We start from the raw sequence: 20,997 nt of genomic DNA on the forward strand, positions 1-20,997 counted from the left end.
CGGTATTGACCTAGGACTTCAGGTCTAATATTTTCACTCAAGCAAATCGCGTTATAACTAGATATACACTATTTGAGTATATGTTAGATGGATTCTAGGAAAGAACAAAAGAGTTGAGGAAAACCGTTTTAAAAGAAAGAGCTATACAAAATGAAACGGAATATGAAGTAACTCCTGATGATTCGGATTCTATTTTCTATTGCTATGAACCAGTTTGGGGAAAACAGACGATGACAAATTTTGTACTACATACGATGCAGCAAGAAAGACTCAGCGTTAGCAAATGAATATTTTTTTCATATGAAAAGCAAGAGCTGAATGATTCATACAACTAACTGTAAAAATACCTCGTTCCTAGAAGAAGGCTCGAGAAAAAACTTGTGTTTGTGCTCACTGGAGAAACGTTCAGCACAACTTTCAAATTTGACAAGAAGAATTCGAGAAAAAAGGCAGAGAGCAGCAAATGTGAACGTAATAGTTGCAGGTATTACTCATGATACAAATGGAGTGGGAAAACAATGATAGTAAATCTGATCGTAATTTTTCGATCGACCACCCACAGATCCACATGTCCAAATGATATATACCGATTGTGCACATAGCATGAAATTATATCTAACAGTTCGTTTTGTCAAAATTCATTTTTCAGTTATTTTTGTGTGAAAACTTTGAGTGAAGGCTTAAATTTTCAGGATAATACGTATTTTGCGCTTTCCACCACGGTCTAAGAGCCCGGATTTTGTTCTCTTTGATATGGAATAATCCCTATCCAGGGACGGACCTGGAGACCCGATGCGAGCTGTAATGTCGGATGTTTGAGTGCGAGTATTGGAAAGTATTTCACTTTGGAGAGCTTTCAATGATTCAGCATTTTTTTTATTGGGAAAAAAACTCGTTTGCTCAAGCAATAACACCAGTGCCTAGACATGGATAATAAAAATGTTCGCATGAAAATCAGTTAACCCATAAAGTGTCCGATCTTCTTTTGATCCTCCGCACAATTCTCTTGATGTCTTTTGAATGTTATTTTTGATTTTGACACTTTTTTATCTAAATTATAGGATGTCTATAAAACAAATTATTAAGAACTATGAAGAGCACTTTTTCGAATCTGGCAGAGTTACAATTTCTTCAAGTTGCTAAACACTATATTTTGTTCACATTTGTTATTATATTTCTTCAATTAGAATTAATCCTGGTTTCAATTAACTCACATCTCGATACTGTGTCGTATGTATACAGCATTCGTATATTCTTGTTCGTCGCGAAAAAAGAGTATCTTCTCGTTTGTTTCTCTACGGTCTACGAGTGATACCACGGTACGAAGTAGAACTTCTTCAATCGTCATGAGCATAGCAGTATATTATGTGTAACCTCACTATGCATCTTCAAATCCCCCATCCATCATGCACATTTTATAGTTCAATTCCATTTTTTCATTCATCAATGAGTACACTTCACATATAAGCCGAGAAAAAAATATTCCAAAAAGATTGGAACATTTCGTAATTGAGCCAGAACACAGAATTGAAAATCTACCTACATGCATGTATCGTGCTAATGAATAATATTGTTTTCTTTCAATACATAAGGTATTGTATGGTGAAATATGTTGACATCTAATATCACGAGATAGTTTGTAACAACGTATATATGAAGTTTTAATGAGCTTCAAATTGTGAATGCACTAACGGTGCATCAGGAAGTTGAAATTACTTGCATCTCTCATCATGTTCAGAACTGGACAGCTGCAACTCTCATTTGCATACCATTCAATTTGGAAAGACTAAATCGGGATTTCAGATCTGTATCCAACGGGAGATGACAGGTATCCGGTGATTCCTTCATTTGAATATAGTTTCCGATATTTTGTCAAATAACTTCGTTCTCGATTGAAGAGAAATCGGTTTCTTCTGGATTTGAATGAATAGTCGTAAAGAATCGATTAGAGTACCTAATTAGGGAAAATGAGAACAGACTAAGTTTGAAAGAAGTTCATAAATCAGAAGAGAAAGAATAAAATTGAACTGGGTAGGTTCCTGATACACGGGGGTTTGTAGAAAAAAACTTTCAAAATTTGTAATGCTAAGTTTATTGTTGAATAAAAAATTGAAAGCAATACAATATTTTATGTTGAAATTCGTACTAGTGAACCTAATAATAGAAAATGAAGTTGATACATTCTAATCGTATGTTTTTAATTTCTTTCTCAATATCAATAATATTACACATGGGTTCAAAAGTCCCGGGCTTAAGAAAAAAAAAGCGTTTTTTTTGTTCAAAATTGACTTTATCCATCAACGTGTTCGTGTTCGCTTCTTTGCAATTTCCCTTCCTAAGATAGTCGATAAGAATATCTTTCCTTGGACAATAAAGTATATTGATTGATTGAATTGAAGCAACTTCACTTTTCGATAATTTAAAACGATTTTGTAGATTTTTTTATGATTTCTGGTGTAACTGACCACGTTTGAAGTCAGCAAAACAACGTTTAATTGTTGTTTCTGATGGAGTGGAGTCTATAATACTTTTTAGGGCATTGCTTTGGTATTTTTTTCATCAAGAAGCAGTGCAAAATTAAAACAAGAAATTGTTTCAGATCCATTGTTTTGAAAATAACAAAATTATTCTTACTCTCAGCACAATTACTCACAAACTCATGAGTAGAATATCATGAAATTTCAACAGATTTCTTCAGAAGGTTAGTACTAACTGAAAAAGCGGTAAATGCACATCTATGTGTTAGGCCCGAGACTTTCAGCCCAGGTAGTATGATGTTTGAACTTCAGTAATCTCAGTTATTCCCATGCAATGAAAATCAGAATTTAATTGACATATTTCTGTAACTGTGTGGTATAGCAGGAGTCCCAAAATGGAGAGTTGAGAAACACTATTTCGTGAATATGACCATTTTTCCGACAAGTTCCCAGGTACATTTCTGTATATGCGACCAACTAGATATATTTTTGAGATGTTTAGGCATATTGTGAGAAGTTCAATTTTATGAGAAGCTCTAGAGTACCCTACGATATATCCTTTCCTGTACTCCATATTTGATACCAAACTTTTTCAATTTTGCAGTTAAAAAGCTATGGCGATGAGTTATTTCATTGCTTTCCCAAAAATTTTGTTAATGGTTTGGTGGTCTGATCCATCCAAAAAAACTGTTGAAAATATATCGAATTCGAACACACAGCGAACAACGAACGAACACACAGTAAGAGTGAATAGTGCTTCAGGAAACCATGTGACGAAATGTGACTGAGAAGACGATTTTTTTTGGACAAATCAATGCATCAACTCGACAACTTATTTTCAATCAATCAACTTTATTTCCTGAAACTGAAAACAATCATGAAAATCATAAGAAAGCATTCAAAGAAAGCGACTGAGTGATCTACAAATCTAAAATTATTTTGGTTACGATAGGAGAAGATCCAAAATAAACAAACTCCTTGGAAATATCACCACCATAGATATTGTAACAAATTAAAGAATTAACTGTCTTGAATAAATGTATTTCCAACAATAATTCACTAATCACAAACTAATGTGTTTACAACACTTAGCAACTAACGCTTAATTTATTTCCACTATTTGAATTGCTTGTTTAGCCGCTCGATTCACTTCCTGAACTGCCCTCTTGGGTCGGGTAACGGTTCTTTCTAGAAATCTGTAGTCGGTTCGGTACTCAACTAGAGTTTTACCGGCGGTTGCCGACTGCATTCTTTCGCGGTGATGTCACATGTTTGTTACATGATTTGGCTGGCATACTGGTCAGAGGCGGCTTCAGATTCGTTACAATATTCCGAACAAAAATATATGAAATCTTCCGATGAACCCTTCGAAACAAGAACAAGTCTATTGCGTAAAAGTTGTTATTGAAAAATTCGTTATTTAGCAATTGTCGGTAAACCAACTCTTGACGTTTGAAATAAACATCATCAATATAACAAAAATCTTCGATAGACAATAGTTATGGGTTTCGAAAATTCTTATTCGTAATGGCATAATCTGATCTAATCACACAGTGGACCAGTGTTGTAAGTTCTGACGTCTAGATTGGGTGATTTTTCATATGAAAAATACAAACATGAAGATGACAGTTGTTCTATAAACTAAAGGAAAACTACATGAGAGATATAGAGGAGTTGAAAAGAAATATGGGACTGGATGGAATGGTTTCCGGATTGCCAATAGGCATGATAGAATTACACAAACCGTCAATAGTTAGTGTTCCGAAAGTAAAATTATAATTTCTGCCAAAAGGTAATACTTCACAAATTTTGCTGAAAAGGTACAGCAGCCTCAATCAATCCATATTCAAAGGTGAACTTCCATGAAATTAATTTCCATTTTTGTAATAACGGAGTGTTTGAAGATACCTCTGCAATGGCAAGCTGTTTCGACTGAATTTAAATTTTGAATATTCATGAGTGAAAGCCTTCATTAATTTTTATTTGGTCCATTCCCACGAATTGTTACTGTGTTAATTCAAAGATGGTCCCTTTAATTTTGCTTGATTCAATTATTCTGCAGCCGCAGTGAGGGAGAGGATCACCTTTTTGTGTACTTTGCATTTGAATTGAAGTATATTTAAAATTGAAGCGCTGAAAAATTCTGTTTTATGTAAATTATGTTTTTATTACCGCTGCATACGCGCTTCGAGATGGAAAACCTTGATCGAGTGAGCAATCAAGGATGGTCTGGCATTAACTTTATCAGGTTTTAGGTCATCAACTGTTGGAATTTTTTCATATCATCTCAGTATTTCAGCAATGAATATTTCGAATGACAGTTCGAATATGTTTTCTCTTAATCCTCATTTTGTTAATATTATTGGAGTTTTTTCCAACATCTCGACACGTGTTTTGATCACCAAGTGATCATCTTCAAGAGGAAGATCAAACTAATCATATTTACAAAGTTCTCCTTATTTATACTATATATACCTCTTCTAGGTACCTGCGTCTTGAGTGTCTTAAATTGATTTCAAAATATTGCCCTACCTACTAGTCTTAAATTAATTTTACAATGTGTCCTTATGTGATAGTCAGGTAAATCTAATAAATAAAACATTATTTTAACAATTTCAAAAACTACACCTTAGCGATTTGATCTCCACGAAGTTTATTTGTGAAATATATCACAACATGTTTCGCTAAGACATAAGCTTTTTCAAGTGACACAAATCACTTAAAAAAGCTAATGTTAATAATAATAATGATGAAAAAGGAGAATGGTTCAGATACGTTGACGATGGACTGTACATATCACAAAACAATGGAATAAGAATAGAACAAATAACAAAAAAAATTAACGAAATAAATCAAAAACTGTTTTTCAGCATTGAGGAAGAAAACAACTCAAAACTTAACTACCTGGACATAACCATCGGATATAACCACAAAAAAAAACAATTTCAAATGGCAATATACAGGAAACTTACACAAACAAGCTCCACCATACCTGCAAGTAAAAACCATCCACCATCACACAAAATGGCTGCCTATAACGCATTCATATAAAGAATATTAAGGATACTATTTAGCAATGAAGCCCGAAACAAAGAACGGAAAATCTTATACCAAATAGCGAACGAGAACGGATACACCCAAAAGACAATAGATAAATTAGAAAACAGAATCAAACAAAAAATACAAAAAAAATACAGAACAAAGATCAAGCCGCCCCAAAAGACAAAACAACACAACGATGGACAGCATTCAGGTACGTAGGACACCAAACCAAAAAACTGACAAACATCTTCAAACCATTGAACATCAACATCACATACAAGCCAAACACGAAAATAAAACAAAAAATAAACAGCTATGAAAAAAAAGGGGACAAAAACCAGCATACAGCATACAATGCTCGGACTGTAACAAATTCTATTTCGGCCAAACCAAGAAAAAATTGATCCAAAGGTAAGACGGGCACAAAAAGGCATACATAAACCCAATAGTATATAAATCAAACCTCGCAACACACGCCACACAAAACAAACATAATTTCCCCCCACCAGAGAACATAAGACTCATAAAACAAGTCAATGGGAGAAACTGTATAGACATTTGGGAAAATTCAAACAGCCATAAATTCAACAGTCATAAATCACTTATCCAGGAACAAGTTCCAAACACACACACACACACACACACACACACACACACTCACACACACACATATATATATATATATATATATATATATATATATATATATATATATATACATTTATATACTATACAGTATAGTATTACGTATTTCTCCACCATCATTATTCATAGTATTATTATTATATATATATATATATATATATATATATATATATATATATATATATATATATATATATATATATATATATATATACATTTATATACTATACAGTATAGTATTACGTATTTCTCCACCATCATTATTCATAGTATTATTATGTTTACTTATTTCTAGACTATCTAGTTGCATGTTGTTGTTAACTTGTCTAACTAATCTTAATGAACTGAAATATATGGAATGGTTTCGTTGCAAAATATGATGGCGACTACTGATTTTTCAGGTCTTCCATATTTCAAGTGCTCCTTATGTCTTATTTTTATAGATTTTTTGTCTGTCCACAACATTTTGCATCGCAGTCTTTACATTTAATTCAGTTAATTCCAGACTTTTTCGGATTCTCGACTGAGTCTTTTGGACTTCCTTATTTTGTAGATGATTCAGCAGCAGAAATTCGTTGAACTTCATCAGGGGACTTCTTACATACAAGCATCAGATGTTCATCCGCGAGTATTACATCTGTGAGGCACCTTGTGAAAGTTATTACTGATATTCATCCGTTTTCACTCTCTTCCTCTAGATGGCGTTGCAGAAACCACCTCTGTTCCCTTCCTCGAAACCTCACACAATGTTATAATCGTCAATTCGAAAATTTCTCAAAATTCAATTTCAATTCAACGCCCTCTGATGTACCAAGCATGAGTAGTTTTCTAAGTAGATGTAAAATCGTGCCGAACTGAGCCGAGCTTTGACCTAAGCTCCGCTTGGCTCGATTTCAAAAAGCCTTGGTTCGGCTCAAAACTCGACTCTGAATTTCCGTTCGTTCGAAAATATCCAATTTTAATTCTGACTAGTAGTTACTTTCTCCAGGTTCACATTTTTATTCATGAGAACAAACAAAAATGTATTACTCACAAATATTCATTTCCAACTATTACTCCAGAGACCAGGAGAAACCTAATTTCATGTACCGTATGCACTCAACCGTGGTGCAAAATCACTCCAATATTCTGGGAGTTCAAATAATATAACATTATTTCCAACAAAGAGAGATCGAACTCATATTTTCTTTCTGCAAAAGATCCAAGAATTTCGACTTGTCCAATAGTTTGTTGTTAAGTCATGCATAGGTTATCAAATGAAACTGTAAGACGAATTAAGGCATAATTCAAGGCATTTGTCGAATTACTAGAGGCAATCTAAGTCACGAAGCAAGATCAATTAATCATTTTCGACGTGGAAATCCTTCACATAAACGTTACTGTCGAAAAAGCACTTCAGATCATACATATGGAGCTATCCGGAGACGAGGACATGAAAGATAGAATGAACTTACCTATACACGTAATAAAGGACTTACTATGATGCTGTGTACAAAACTGCTATTTCTAACTGAAAGACTAATTCTCTATGCAAGATGAGGGAATGCCAATAAGGTCGCCACTTTCACCAGTTATAGTCAACATATCTTTGGAATGGTTTGAAACTCTGGCCATTGAAGAAGTTCACAAGAATCCCCGAGTCTGGTTGAGATACGTTGACGACACCTTCATAGCTTAGGAATACAGAACTAGACACCTTCCTAAAGCACATCAACAGCGAAAAACATTCCTTCACCTTCATAATGAAGAAGGAAATCCACAACAAATTGCCATCATTAGGTGTATTGGTGAAGAGGACCAACACTAGGTTAGGTTAGGTTAGCTCCAAAGTGAGTGGGTCTATTCGACCCTCCGCCGCAACCCGCAAATAAACCCAGATTCTCAACGAAGCCGATTAGTTTGTATGGTGAGTGGTCTTTCAGGTCAGATGGTAAGAGTACGGCTCTGCCGAACTCTAAAAACCTGATTCGGTCCTCAGCGGGGCAGGCTGACAATGCCTTGGATTCAACCGTGCAGGGCTTTTTCGCCTCTTTGGTGAATCATCACTTGGGCGCAAACGTTTGCTAACCTGCTCATGGGGGTTTGTTCTTCCATCTGAGACAGATTCGGCGTACCCCGCTCAAGAATTTGGTGCAAGGCGGTTTCATAAGGTACCCCGCAGTTAAGGAGACGACTCAGTGGTTTCCTGGCTGCACTAGGACCAACATTAAGTGAGAAACATCTGTATCTAAATCACGAATCTAACAACCATCAATCTACCGAAAGATCGTGCTTTCGGGCTGTATGATACCAACGAAGGTTCCGAGAGGAACTAGGCATCATCATCAAAGATATTCAACGGAATGGTTACTTCGAAGAGATGGTGGAACAGATTTTGGCTAGAAAACAGCAAGAGCCTCACAAGGAAGAGAAGCCTCACAACCAATGCTTGCACTTCCCTACATCAGAGGATTGTTGAAAACGATCAGAAGGATTGGATCCAACTACAACATTAGAAACTGCTTCAGATCCGGAAACACAATCCGTAGCAGCCTCACGAAAACAGACCACCAACCGAGGACTGTGATTACAAGAATTGCATTTACTGGATACCCTATGGGTGCGGCAAATGCTATATCGGTGAAACTAATGGCCATTGAAAGTCCGCTTTGCCGAGCACAAGAAAAACACACAGCGTGGAGATACCACTCATCAACAAACCATCAAGCGGTCTCGACCTGAGATCATCTACTGGGAGGAGCTATGGCTTAAGAGGAGGTTCAAAAAAACTGCACGTCGTTCAACGACGGATTCAGCCAAGCTAGCATAGAGATGCACAACACCCGGTCAACTTAAGTTATTTGTAACAAAATTCGAATGTTCACCATTACTTAAAGTAAAGTGAAAGGAATGAGGAAAGGGAAGAAATTTTGAAGTGAATTGGAAAAGAGAAAAATATATGGTCATCAACAACATCCAATGTATTTGCATATATTTACACATCTTGTGGTTCGACTGATTTGAGATGAACAATAAAAGAGGTTTAAGAAATCGTTTGAACATTTTTGAAAAATTTATATTATGAAATAATCATATCAAAAAATAGTATTCCAAATAGCATTCTGTTTGCACAAAGATTAATTTCAAGTAATAGAAGTCTGATCCATTCTTATATGAGTTATTTCTTTGTTTACTATTATTGTTAATAACAAACATAAATTCAATTTCCTATAATACTTCTTTTAATCCCTTCTTTGGGTAATTCCGAATACAAACAACCTTTGTTGTTCCTAACACGCTACGTCTATTCATAACATGGTACCAGTTAATTTTGTTAACGAACTCAGTCATTGTTGAGCCTTCAATTGATTGGAACTAGGTTACGCTAATTGTTCGAATTGAATAACTTATAAACAGCTCCTTCATTCTGATAAATGCTTTCTTCACACCTATTTTACAAGTCACTTCACTAGAAATGTTGATAAAATGATGGTAAAGTATACATTCCATTATTTCTGCAAAATAGATGGGTAAGCCAACAAACTAAAATATATATAAGTATGTTTTTTTTTATTTTAAACTTATTTACGATTTTGCGATTGTAGTTCTGGCATCAACATTCATTTTACAAACAGGGTGAAACTGAATTTTCTTGATTCAAATTTTGATTTTGAAGCGAAACTAGATGAAGTCAAAAAAATTTAATATTATATGGGCAGAATGACAACATAAAAAAGAATTATGAAACCAACAATATTCAACCAAGCAAAAATAACATGTAGTTTTACGATACAAAAGTAATTTTGAAGCAATTTTCAATAGTTTTGATAATATAAAATACCAAAATTTTTTTCGAAATATCCGCTAATTTGCAAAAGGGTGATAAATTTTATTTCGGACGTAGATTTTGCATATGCAGTGGAGCCGTATTTAGCACGGTCAATTTAGACATTCGAAGCTACCTAAATTCCCACCAAGCTGAAAATCAGTAAGATTGTTTGAAATATGATTAAAAATAAAATTTGAAAGTTCCCCATCTTTCCCCTGTATGGAAAAATTTGTATTCAAGGTCAAAGGTGAAAAATTAGTTTTTAACGATTTTCAGCAAAACGGCAAATTTTATCATGAAAATATTTGAGACCAAAATTGTAGATCTACAAAAAAATTCATGAATATTTTTTTCCTACGAGCCACCGTTTTGGAGATATAACGATTCAAAAAGTTGTAAAAGTTGTAATCGTCATAATATGCACACGTTTCCACGCCACCTATGAGGTAGTATATTGAGCGCATTTTTTTGACGTGGTTTCACCAGTACTTAGGTCTATTTTACGTGTCCGTTGTGATCCTGTTCAATGTTAAACTAATGCAAAATAATGAATATTAGCAGATATTGAGAAAATAAAAGCAATTTAAGTTAAAAAAAAGTTTTTCTTCTTGATCTTCTTGTTCTTGATCTTCTTGTTCGTCTTGTTCTTCTTCTTGTTCTTCTGAATTTAACTTAAGTATAGATATGCATGTTTCGTCAAAAATATCAAAAGTAAAAAACAAGTACAATTACCTTGTCTTCCTCCAACCTCAGTTGCTGCTCATCAACATCTTTTTCGGGTATATTACCATGTTCAAGTATGACTTGGTTATCAGCTAGACCCTATAGACGGGGATTGGAAGTTGGTCAACAATTCATTAGAACCAGTCCAAATTTCACTTCCACCTGCGCCGGAAAAACTGCTGAAAACACTTTTTTGCAAATGCAAAAAGGGGTGCAGTGCTAAATGTGGGTGCAAAAGAGCCGGACTCTTTTGTTCTCTGGCATATACACATTGTCAAGGCCGGTCGTGCTCTAATATTGAATCACCAACAATGGAGGATCCGTTTGATTCCAACGAGGCGACATGCGATACATTGCTATCGACGCAGTTTACATGTACTCATGATGTAGATGAAGGTCGGTCGGTAGCCAAGCGGTTTGGCGTGGGTGCTTTGTTCACTCACTCGAATTGACTGCCGTGCTGGTCGGTGGTTCAAGCCCTAGTCTGAACGATCAATCTTCACTTGCTATCGTCCAACCCGTGTTAGAAATCACACGTTAAAAGGTAAGACCTCGTTAATCCTTAGCTCGCACAAGTTTTGACTTCTGAGGGTTGTCGTTCGTAGGGGTGCGACAGCTGGTTAACGGAAAAAACAGATTTTAAACAGACAGAACAGATGAAGAAGAACAAGAAGAACAGGACGAACAAGACGAACAAGACAAGAAGATCAAGAAGAAGAATTTGGAAGTTACGACTAGGACGATTGAATTTCACTATTTTTTTTTAACTTTAATTGCTTTTATCTTTTCAATCATTGCTAATATCCATTATTTTGACATAGTTTCAAATTAAACAGGATCACAACTGACCCGTGGAATAAGCCTACTGGGGAAACCACGTTAAAAAACGCGCTAAGTACACTACCTCATAGGTGGTGTGGAAACGTGTGCATATTAATAACGATTATAACTTTTACAACTTTTTGAATAATTTTATCTCACAAACGGTGGCTCGTAGGAAAAAAGTATTGATACATTTTAGTAGATAATTTCATCATCTAAAATTTTTGTCTGAAGTATTTTTATGTTGAAACTTACCGTTTTGCTGAACATCGCATTTTGCTGAAAAACTAATTTTTTTGGCCTTTGACCTTGAATAAAAATGTTTCCATACAGAAGAAAGATGGTGAATTTTGAAATTTTATTTTTCATCATATTCTAAACAATCTTACTGATTTTCAACTTGGTGGGAATATAGGTAGCTTTACTCTTATTTTTTGGTCTAATTTGACCAGACTACATTAAGATTTTTCGAGTTCCAAGCACACTTCTGTTTTTGAGTCGAATCTTTCCAGCACTGATGAGAGGTAATACTTCGGAAACGGTCTTTAGGTAATCTACTCGAATTACTTCAGCATGATTCTGCTGCTGGATAAACGAGAAGCATCCACGAGACAGCGAAAATTTTTGATGAACTATGCTCAGAGTATGATTTTATTTTTTCCTTGGGCACAAAAGAATAAAGTGTTATCATTTTGACAAGTAAATCGTCAAAAATGTCTCACAACAGATACACTGTCCCACATTTTCAAACCACCGTGAAAACTTGCCAGAAAGCAACACATTACTTATTACATTCCGAATATGTGTTCCTCCGCGAAGTTTGCTTTATAATTTTTGAGCGACCTCAACTTCCTACTAGAAGTTTTACGGGCAAAGAAAAATAAATTTTATATGCACTGAAAACGTTGAAAGTGTTCTGAAATGTTAATAGGGTCAGTATTTTATAACTAAAACCATTTAGGAATCCTTGTTTCAACAAGAGGTTGTGGGAGACGCCTCAGTTGTTTGAATATTTTATAACAAAAACTAAAATTTTGCGTGGTTTAAAATGAAGGAATTCAGAAAGTACCCTCAAACCGTTATGGCTTGAAAAGTTTTAAAAACACTGAATCCGAAAGAGAAATTGAAATTGATCGAAAAATTTCAATGAAAACATGTATTTCAAACGGTGTTTTTAGGAGAGTTCGATTTTTTTGCGAAAAGCTTTCTGGCATTATATGTTCACTGAGGATACACTATAAAAACACATTCTTGTCTAATTTCCACGATACTTCTATATTTATTGACTAGTTTCGGTCATAACAAAAGTGTGTTTTTATGGTGTATCCTCAATGAACATAAATTTCCAAAAAATAAACAAGTCGTGAATGAAAGAAGAATATTATATGTGTTTAATGAGTTTTATATGGTCAGATAAAACTTATAAAACGCTTATAAGTGGATTATACCTATATATCAGAGAACACAATACTTATATGTGTAAATATAATTATATAATTACTCAGATAAACTTTCAGAAAATATTCAAAATTACTTTTCTGAATACAAAATAACAACAGCTTTCATAAGTAATAATGAAGGAGAATGAAAAAATAAGGTATAAAGAAAATAGAGTCTGGGAAATGCTCTTCCGGTTAAAATTTTGACGTAAGGCTCCGTGAACACGTCCGTGAACAAAAAATTTACAGTGTATGAATATCTGCAAGAATTAAAACACAAGGTAAGTAAAGATAATTTCAAAATCCTACACACATGTAATAAAGGAAAGAAAATAAATTTTCATTATTCTTTTATCCACCCCACCCCTAAAAGTATTCCCCACACAGACAACTTCAACTTTTCAAAATTTTACGTCACTACCATCACACGAATGAAAATGAAAGTTCCCTGCAAATCTGGCAAAAATAGGCATTGATGTGAATCCATTATGCTCATATGACAATTTTTCTTTAGCGGATATAAATCACACCCTATTCACATGTCCCAATTTGAACTGTATAACCGGACGGATTTCTTAAATAATTTGCTTTCCTCGAATGTTTCGTTTCCGACCAATATAACACTCTTTTTCGCTACTGTCAATGGAAAAATATACAACATAATTCTAACATACATAATTGAATCTGAAATATCAATATGAAACGTAGTAACTCGATTTATTTCGAAATTTCTGTGGCAAGATAAACTCCGGTTTGTTGCCGGGTGGGGGGTTGAAAAAAATTAATCAGTTGAAAGTCACGGAAATTAATAAATCATTTAAATACCCAAAATCTATAACCCTAAACGAGCAACTCGATTTATGTAGGTATCCACTTTTGAATTCATAAGTTCATAATTTTGACAACCTTCGTAATTTCTATAATCTCCAGTGTTGAATTCTTATAGTTGGCACCCCTGTTCATTTGATTACCCCCCGCATCATCCAGCTTACCTACAAACTTCCTATATAAACACGTTTTTAGATATCAAATGTATTAGTTAGTTTTTACACTTGATGGTGGGAAAAATCCGAAACCGGCCGTTGAAAACAAAATAACTAGTAGAAATTACAGAAAATAATCATTTCATTAAAATGTAAAAAAATGTAAAAACTGTCGGTATCATATCTTGAGCAAATATGTATTCCTATAGTATTATTCACTTCTTAGAAAATAAAACAATATTCTACAGATGTAAGTTACTTTCCTGAAGCAACTAAGCTAATTTTATATAAGATAAGTTAATGATATTTTGAAAGTAGAAGCAATGTCAAGTGGAATGTAGAAATATTTTTTGTTATTCAATAATGATTTGAAATATCAGTAGCTCTACCATTTTTCATCTGAGAAAGCACAAAAATAAAGTATCTATACTGTAGAAAGAGTTAAGTTCTGCCAAAAAATATACAAAAACTTTATATACTATACTGTGTAGCAATCCTATGAATGATATCTGATTCAATTCCATGACGAATCTTTGGAGTATAAACTGAATATTAAAGTAGTTGTTTCGAGAGAGCTTTTTCTCCCAGCTTTGTGTCTGAAAGTTACTTTTTTGCATGATCTACACATCTTTGTGAAGAGTTGATTTTGGAATTCATTTATTTCCTCTTTTCTTCAGAGAACTCGCATATTTTTTTTTTGTATAAAAATGAGGAAGTAGAAAGCCAAAACCCTTCTTTCCCAAACATTTTTTTCTCTTCTCTGGAACATTTTAGAGAAGTTGAAAGCTATTTCAAGTTCACTAGATATTTCGAAACCTGAACTTTATCAAATAGTACACCGAAAAACACATGCTATATCAACGGAAGGTATTAGTGAAAATAATGAACTATATGACTTTGTAATAGGTGCTGTCAGTGTCAATGTCAAGTATTCATTTTTCACTCTATGATGAAAGTGAATTTATTTCAATCAGTACGTCACGAATAATCAAATAATTAATTTCAGATGAATCGCACGGTATGGTAAAGAACATGTTTCAAATTATATTACATATATTGTCGAAAAAGTATAAAAATTTCAGCATTTCACTATGAGTTATACAAAAAACACATCTTACCAGAGTTTACAGAAAGTAAAATAGCAAGTAAAACTTTTTGTCGCATTAGTATTCCACGCCATCCGAAGGAATCACAACCGAAGACGACGAGACTCCCTATTATGGGACATCACAGACGACAAAACCCCACGAATTTCGCAAAGATAATAAAGATAAGATGATTAAGAGATTCAGAACTTCGGAGCACATTCCGTAGATTATTAATATCTATGCGTTCACCAGACCAAATAATTGCTTTTCTTATCTAGTTTTCCCACAGTGTGCATATTATTTATTCACCAGGAGAGTTGTGGATCATTTGCATAATGGCACAATATCACATCAAGCGGTTTCCTTCTTCTCCTTAACAACAATAATAAATCCTAAAAATTGGCTATATAGTTGAATAAATTCGTGACTCTGATATGAAGTATCATTAGCAATTATTTGGGACCATAATTCCTGAAGGACATAAAAGTTTCAAAACATCAGGTGTAGAGAATACCAAATTGTTAAAATCGATCTGTAGGCGAAAGCGAATCAATAGAAATTACGCTCAATACACCCGTAGATTGGGCTACCTATCGGGCGGATGGGGAAACGGCCAGGGGACTGGGGGCCCTGTCCGGGAAGCCAATATGTGGCCTTACGGACGGGATCGCCGGAGGTCAGTAACAGAAATAAGTAGGGTGAGGGAAACTAAAACTCCCCAAAAGCCTTTGCGAACCAACTCTTCCCCTGCTACTTGTAGGAACACACAGAAATGTCCACCCCAATCTACCGCTCAGAATGGGACTGGATATAGCAGATCACCTCGTGATGTATCACAAAAGTCAAGGCGTGAGCGCATTTGCGGCGCCAAGGCCAAAAGGAAAAAGAGAGCGAAAGAGGGAGAAGTGGCAGCAACTATAAGTGCACCCACATCCGCCCCCACTCCACCTCCAACAGCAAGGGCACTTCCTGTGGCGTGCGCCAAGATATCCGCCTTGAATAAAGGTAAGGAACCGCCTGCAGGAAAGCGCCCTCACTTGAACATCTCCATAAGGGGAACCCCAGGAAAGTTGACATACCTCAAGGTTGCCAAAGACCGTGTGTGTTCGGCGAGTCTTGGCCTACACCTGCCGATATAAAGGAAATGTTTCCTAGTGACCCCCCGTCCACTTTCCTGGAAAGGAAAGGATGGAAGATGACCTAGGAGGACAACTCCTCGGGAGGATGTACAATGGGTCACATGTGGCCTAAGTGCTGTGGGTATACACTCACCCTCCCTACTATATACGTACATACATACGCTCAATCATATTCATATTACAATAAATGGAATGAATAAAAACACTTTTGTCTAAATACCACTGAAAAATTTTATTTATACAACCGGTTTCGGGTTTGATCCCATTATGAAGTATAAAACAAGTATAATGGGATCAAACCCGAAACCGGTCGTATAAATAAAATTTTCCAGTGGTATTTAGACAAAAGTGTTCTTATTCATTTCATTTAAGTGATCATGAATTACCATGAAGTAAACAAATCAATCACACGAATCATATTACAATATACAAAATACAATATATAAAATACATCCTATTATACTCTTTCTCAGTAATGTAGGCACATTTAAAATAAACAAGTTGTTGAATAATTTGTTGTTATTCGGAGTGACTATACTATTGCATATATTTTCTAACGAGGTTTAATTTTTTCAGAATGTAGATGATTATAAAATAACTCAATTTTATTGATAATTTTTGAAATTATTGGAGGATTGATTGTGAGTAGGAAAATTGTTCAAATCAGTGGAGGATTTAGATTAAGTTCAATTGATTTGATTTTCTGCAACTGCTATTAAATCACCAATTGACACATATGAAACGGTTGCCTGGTCGTTATTAGTTTTTCAGTTTTACTTTCAATCTGTCAAAGGTATTTTCAAGTGATTGTGTGCTGTCGAAGTTATCATTATTCTGTAGGAACTATGGGTATGAGTGAAATCGCAAAGTTTCAGCAAGGACGAAATAAAAATAGCATTGAATTATCCTATGAAAACATTGTGTTGGTTCAATTCGAGGAATTTTCTGAGAAATATAAGGTTAGGAAAAAGGGAAAACAATTGATTGTGACTGAAACTTTTGACAACTGGGTACCTTAATTTTATATTCATCAACTATATCTTTATTAATCTATTGAAAAATATCTAATTGTTGATTTTAAAATTTCTTATGGTAATAATATGTGCTGTGTATCAGTAACTTGTTGTATTTGATAATTATATAAAAAAAGAGAATTTTCTAGAACATTCGAACAGGCTATATAGACAGAAAAACCGTATGCTAGAAGTTTGAATTAGACTACGGAATAATTCGAAAGCGAAGAAGCGACAGGGAATAACTGATATAATTTTAGAATGTGATTAAAGTATCAAGTATTGAGTTGTAATTTGTGTTTGCATGGGTGTAACAAACACTTATTCATTCATATAAAACCCTTGCTTATATAGAACATTAGTATATTCGCAAATTAGTAATAATATACGTTCACAATATACGAGGAGTCGAGGATAGGTCAGCTGATGTATAAATTTTTGATCAGTTAAATTTTGGCAACTTGCGTATTGGGAACAAATTCTGAAGATATTTAACTGTGACTTTAACATCGATGGAACATCGATAGTACTGTCGGTTTTTCCCGGTTTCCGGAAAGCTGAAATAGTAAAAATCTTATAAAAAATCTGGGTTGGTATTATTATTTGCCATCGTTCACCGGACTGACTGAATACAATACCTTAGTCGACGAAAAGTACTGAACACAAGGGTTAACATCCTTTTAGCAATCGAAATGCCAAATTAACAATCAAATCCTAGACTTCAAACCGATGTTGAATATTGGCAAGTATAAGACGGTATAACCCGGACCTCGTTTGAAAATATCTACACATCTTTGTGAAGAGTTTATTTTGAAATCAATTGATTTCTTCCTTTCTTTGGAAGATTCCTACATTTTTTTGTATAATCATAGATAAGTGGAAAGCCAAAACCTGTCTTTCCCACCAATAATCACTTCCACAGTTTACCTTGATATCACTTCACTTTCAGTCTTCATTTTTTTTCCGTGTGACGCGCTCTTTTTTCAGTTAGTATTTGCACTGGCTATGAAGAGAATAGAGTTCGGAAGGACTACAAGTGAACTCATAGTTGACCATGAATGTGTAATGAAGAAGACTTTAAGAAAACTAACTGAACGAAAACCTATTTTCGCTCTAAGTGGGCAAAGAAATAATGCTAATAGAGAATCTGACGACCTGATTGATGAGCATGTTATGATGCTAAAGCCTACACACGTTACGATGTTTCGTACTGCATGTTGAACTGTAAATTGTAAAAAAAAATCGTACGGCATGCGATACAGCCATGATTCATCCACACCTCACAACAGCTCGTACTGCCGAGGTTTAGATTTCAATCTTTCCAAAGTCACGTCTGAAGGAAGTTCTTATATTGTTTATTTTCTTTTTCATTACTTCTTGAGATTCGTTTGGAAACAACTCTTTAAATTTTACAAATAAAATATCGTAACTTGAATTTCTTTTTATTTTATTCGCGTAATATGTTTTCTTTATATACAGCAATAAACTCTTCCCAGAACGTCTTATTTTTCATATCCATTATAATGATATGAAATATATAAAACCCTTTTTTCTAAATGATTTGCTTCAAAAGATATAAAATCATAACTGCCGCAGCAATAAACTCCACACGTTCCAATTTGTCTACAACCCCACCCCAGACACGACCGTTGATACGATATTTTATGGAAGCTCCGTACTGCGAACGATTCGACGACTGCATACTGCATACTGCAAAACACCCAATTTGCCTACACACATTATGATTTATCGTTAATGCGGCAGTACCGATGCATATTGTACTGCAAGCAGTACAAAAAATTGTAACGTGTGTAGGCCGTTTAAGAGATATTACCTTACGAATTGGCCCCTTCCACAAATCCCTACTGTCACGAATACTATCATTACTGTCGTTCAACTATGTAGGTGGCAGAAGACTTTTATGTTCATAAGATAATTTTTCTTCGGACCATTGTGACAACTGATAAATTTATTTGATTCAATACCAACAATTGTTCTGGACTTTGCATAATAACCGACAACTAAGTACATTCGAAGAGGCGAATTTCCTATTTAGCGTTTATCACACAACAAATACTTATTTTTAATTATCTCTTTTTCCTAATGATTCTTCGACAACCTTCATGTCTTTGGAAAAGAATAAGTACCTCTGAATTAGTTCTAATAATGGAGTCAATAGCAAATAAACGTAAAACAAAAAATAATGTTATGTTCTTGATACAGCCAAATCATAATAAATCAAACATATCCTGTTATTTCACGCTTCATCCGGTCATAAAGCAATATTTCGCCTATGATTTATTCACTACAATAAGCAATCATGTCTTTATATCCCTAGCTAAATGTTGTGTTTATGAAAAGCCGTAAATACTAACCAAATGGTCACTAAAACCGTAAACGGTGATTTCTCCGAAGACATTTTATGTTTATTGAAATGTTTATACGCCGTTCAAACCGGAGAATTGTGCCCGGAAAATAAGGATATATTTTATGGAAATCTGTGAAAATGGGCTAACCACTACGTTCGGATAAGTTAGATCTGGATAGATTGCCTGATACAAATAAATAGCGAATTACAGTTAAGACTTCACAGAATTCGGATGTGAACAACATTCCAATAAAGTATTCGATGGGACCATTACTGCAATTTAGGCGTACTATTCTAGAAAAACGAAGAATTTTTAAAGTTATATTTTATGTCAAGATATGTAAGGAATGAAAGAAAGTATAATGTATGATCGATGGTTGAGAGCAAAACAGTTTTGAATATTATAAATCCTATGATATTTGTATGAGAAGTTGAAATACTCTTCCCAAGAGATGAGATTGACTCTGATATATCCAGCGAATGATGTGTAATTACGATGCATTTGAAGAGGTCAGATTTTAGTTTCCACAGCCTATTGTCATAATAAGCTTTCGATTTGAAAGGGTTATATTTTTAGGAGTGATTAATTTTTTGGGAAAGAAAGTTTTTGGCTTTCTACTACTCCATCTGATACAAAAAAAAATGGATGAGAGAATCTTCCAAAGAAAGGAAGGATTAATCAATTTGAAAATGAGTAACTCTATACATGGATGTGTAGATCATGCAAAGAAGTAACTTTCAGACACAAACTGAAAGAAAGTCCTCCTGAAACAGCTACTTTCATATAAACATTGAATTACACCAAAGAAAAAATTCTTTCGAAACAAATACTTCTATATGAACACTGAATTATACAGAAGATACTTTTCTCTATTCAGTTTGTAGATTCTCTCATCCATTTTTTTTGTATCAGATGGAGTAGTAGAAAGCCAAAAACTTTCTTTCCCAAAAAAAGCTTTCGATATTTGATGAGGAACTGGATAGACCACTGAGAATGACGAAATCAATTAACACCTTATTGTGTGAGATTTTTACTAGACAGTTTGAAATATTGCAACCGGTGTTTCCCTATAAGAAAGCTTCTTCAGGTGAGTTCCATACAACCCAAATTTTTTCTACTCAATGTTTCCCATATACAATACCAGGTTAGGTTAGGTCTAAAGTCTAAAGCCAGAATGGCCAGGAATCCAGACCAGAGACAATCTGTTGAGTCTTCCTATCGAGAAGAGTCGTTTTTGGCAATTTGCTACCAATTTAGACGTTGCTCGATAGGAGTCAAGAGCTACCAACGCCGCTTGACTGTCCGATAATATTTTTATTGACTTGTGTATGAGGTTGGATTCTTCCAATCTCTCCGCACACAATTCAATAGCATGAATTTATGCTTGAAATACAGTTCCTAGTCAGGTTGATATCTCTGTCCTGGGTGTGCGACTGAAAACCCTCGCAC

The 20,997-nt window shown here is 34.6% G+C and overlaps 1 protein-coding gene across 5 annotated transcripts in view; it reads right to left on the reverse strand.

The window, feature by feature from the left end:
* The window catches only part of LOC111507432 (uncharacterized), a 544,290-nt gene extending 529,088 nt beyond the window's left edge, over positions 1 to 15,202 (reverse strand). For 4 of the 5 annotated variants that reach the window (XM_074177940.1, XM_074177937.1, XM_074177939.1 and 1 more), the window contains exon 1: positions 15,058 to 15,193. The gene's annotated coding sequence lies outside the window, so the exon portion shown is untranslated. Of the gene's footprint in view, positions 1 to 15,057 lie in introns of all 5 variants that reach the window. The other variant, XM_074177938.1, reaches the window with a different exon arrangement.
* Positions 15,203 to 20,997: the final 5,795 nt, after the last annotated feature.

The sequence above is a fragment of the Leptinotarsa decemlineata genome, unplaced genomic scaffold (genome assembly GCF_025532065.1).
Source record: "Leptinotarsa decemlineata unplaced genomic scaffold, Ldec_3_MD MMD2_tig00003335_RagTag_RagTag, whole genome shotgun sequence".
Lineage (NCBI taxonomy): Eukaryota > Metazoa > Arthropoda > Insecta > Coleoptera > Chrysomelidae > Leptinotarsa > Leptinotarsa decemlineata.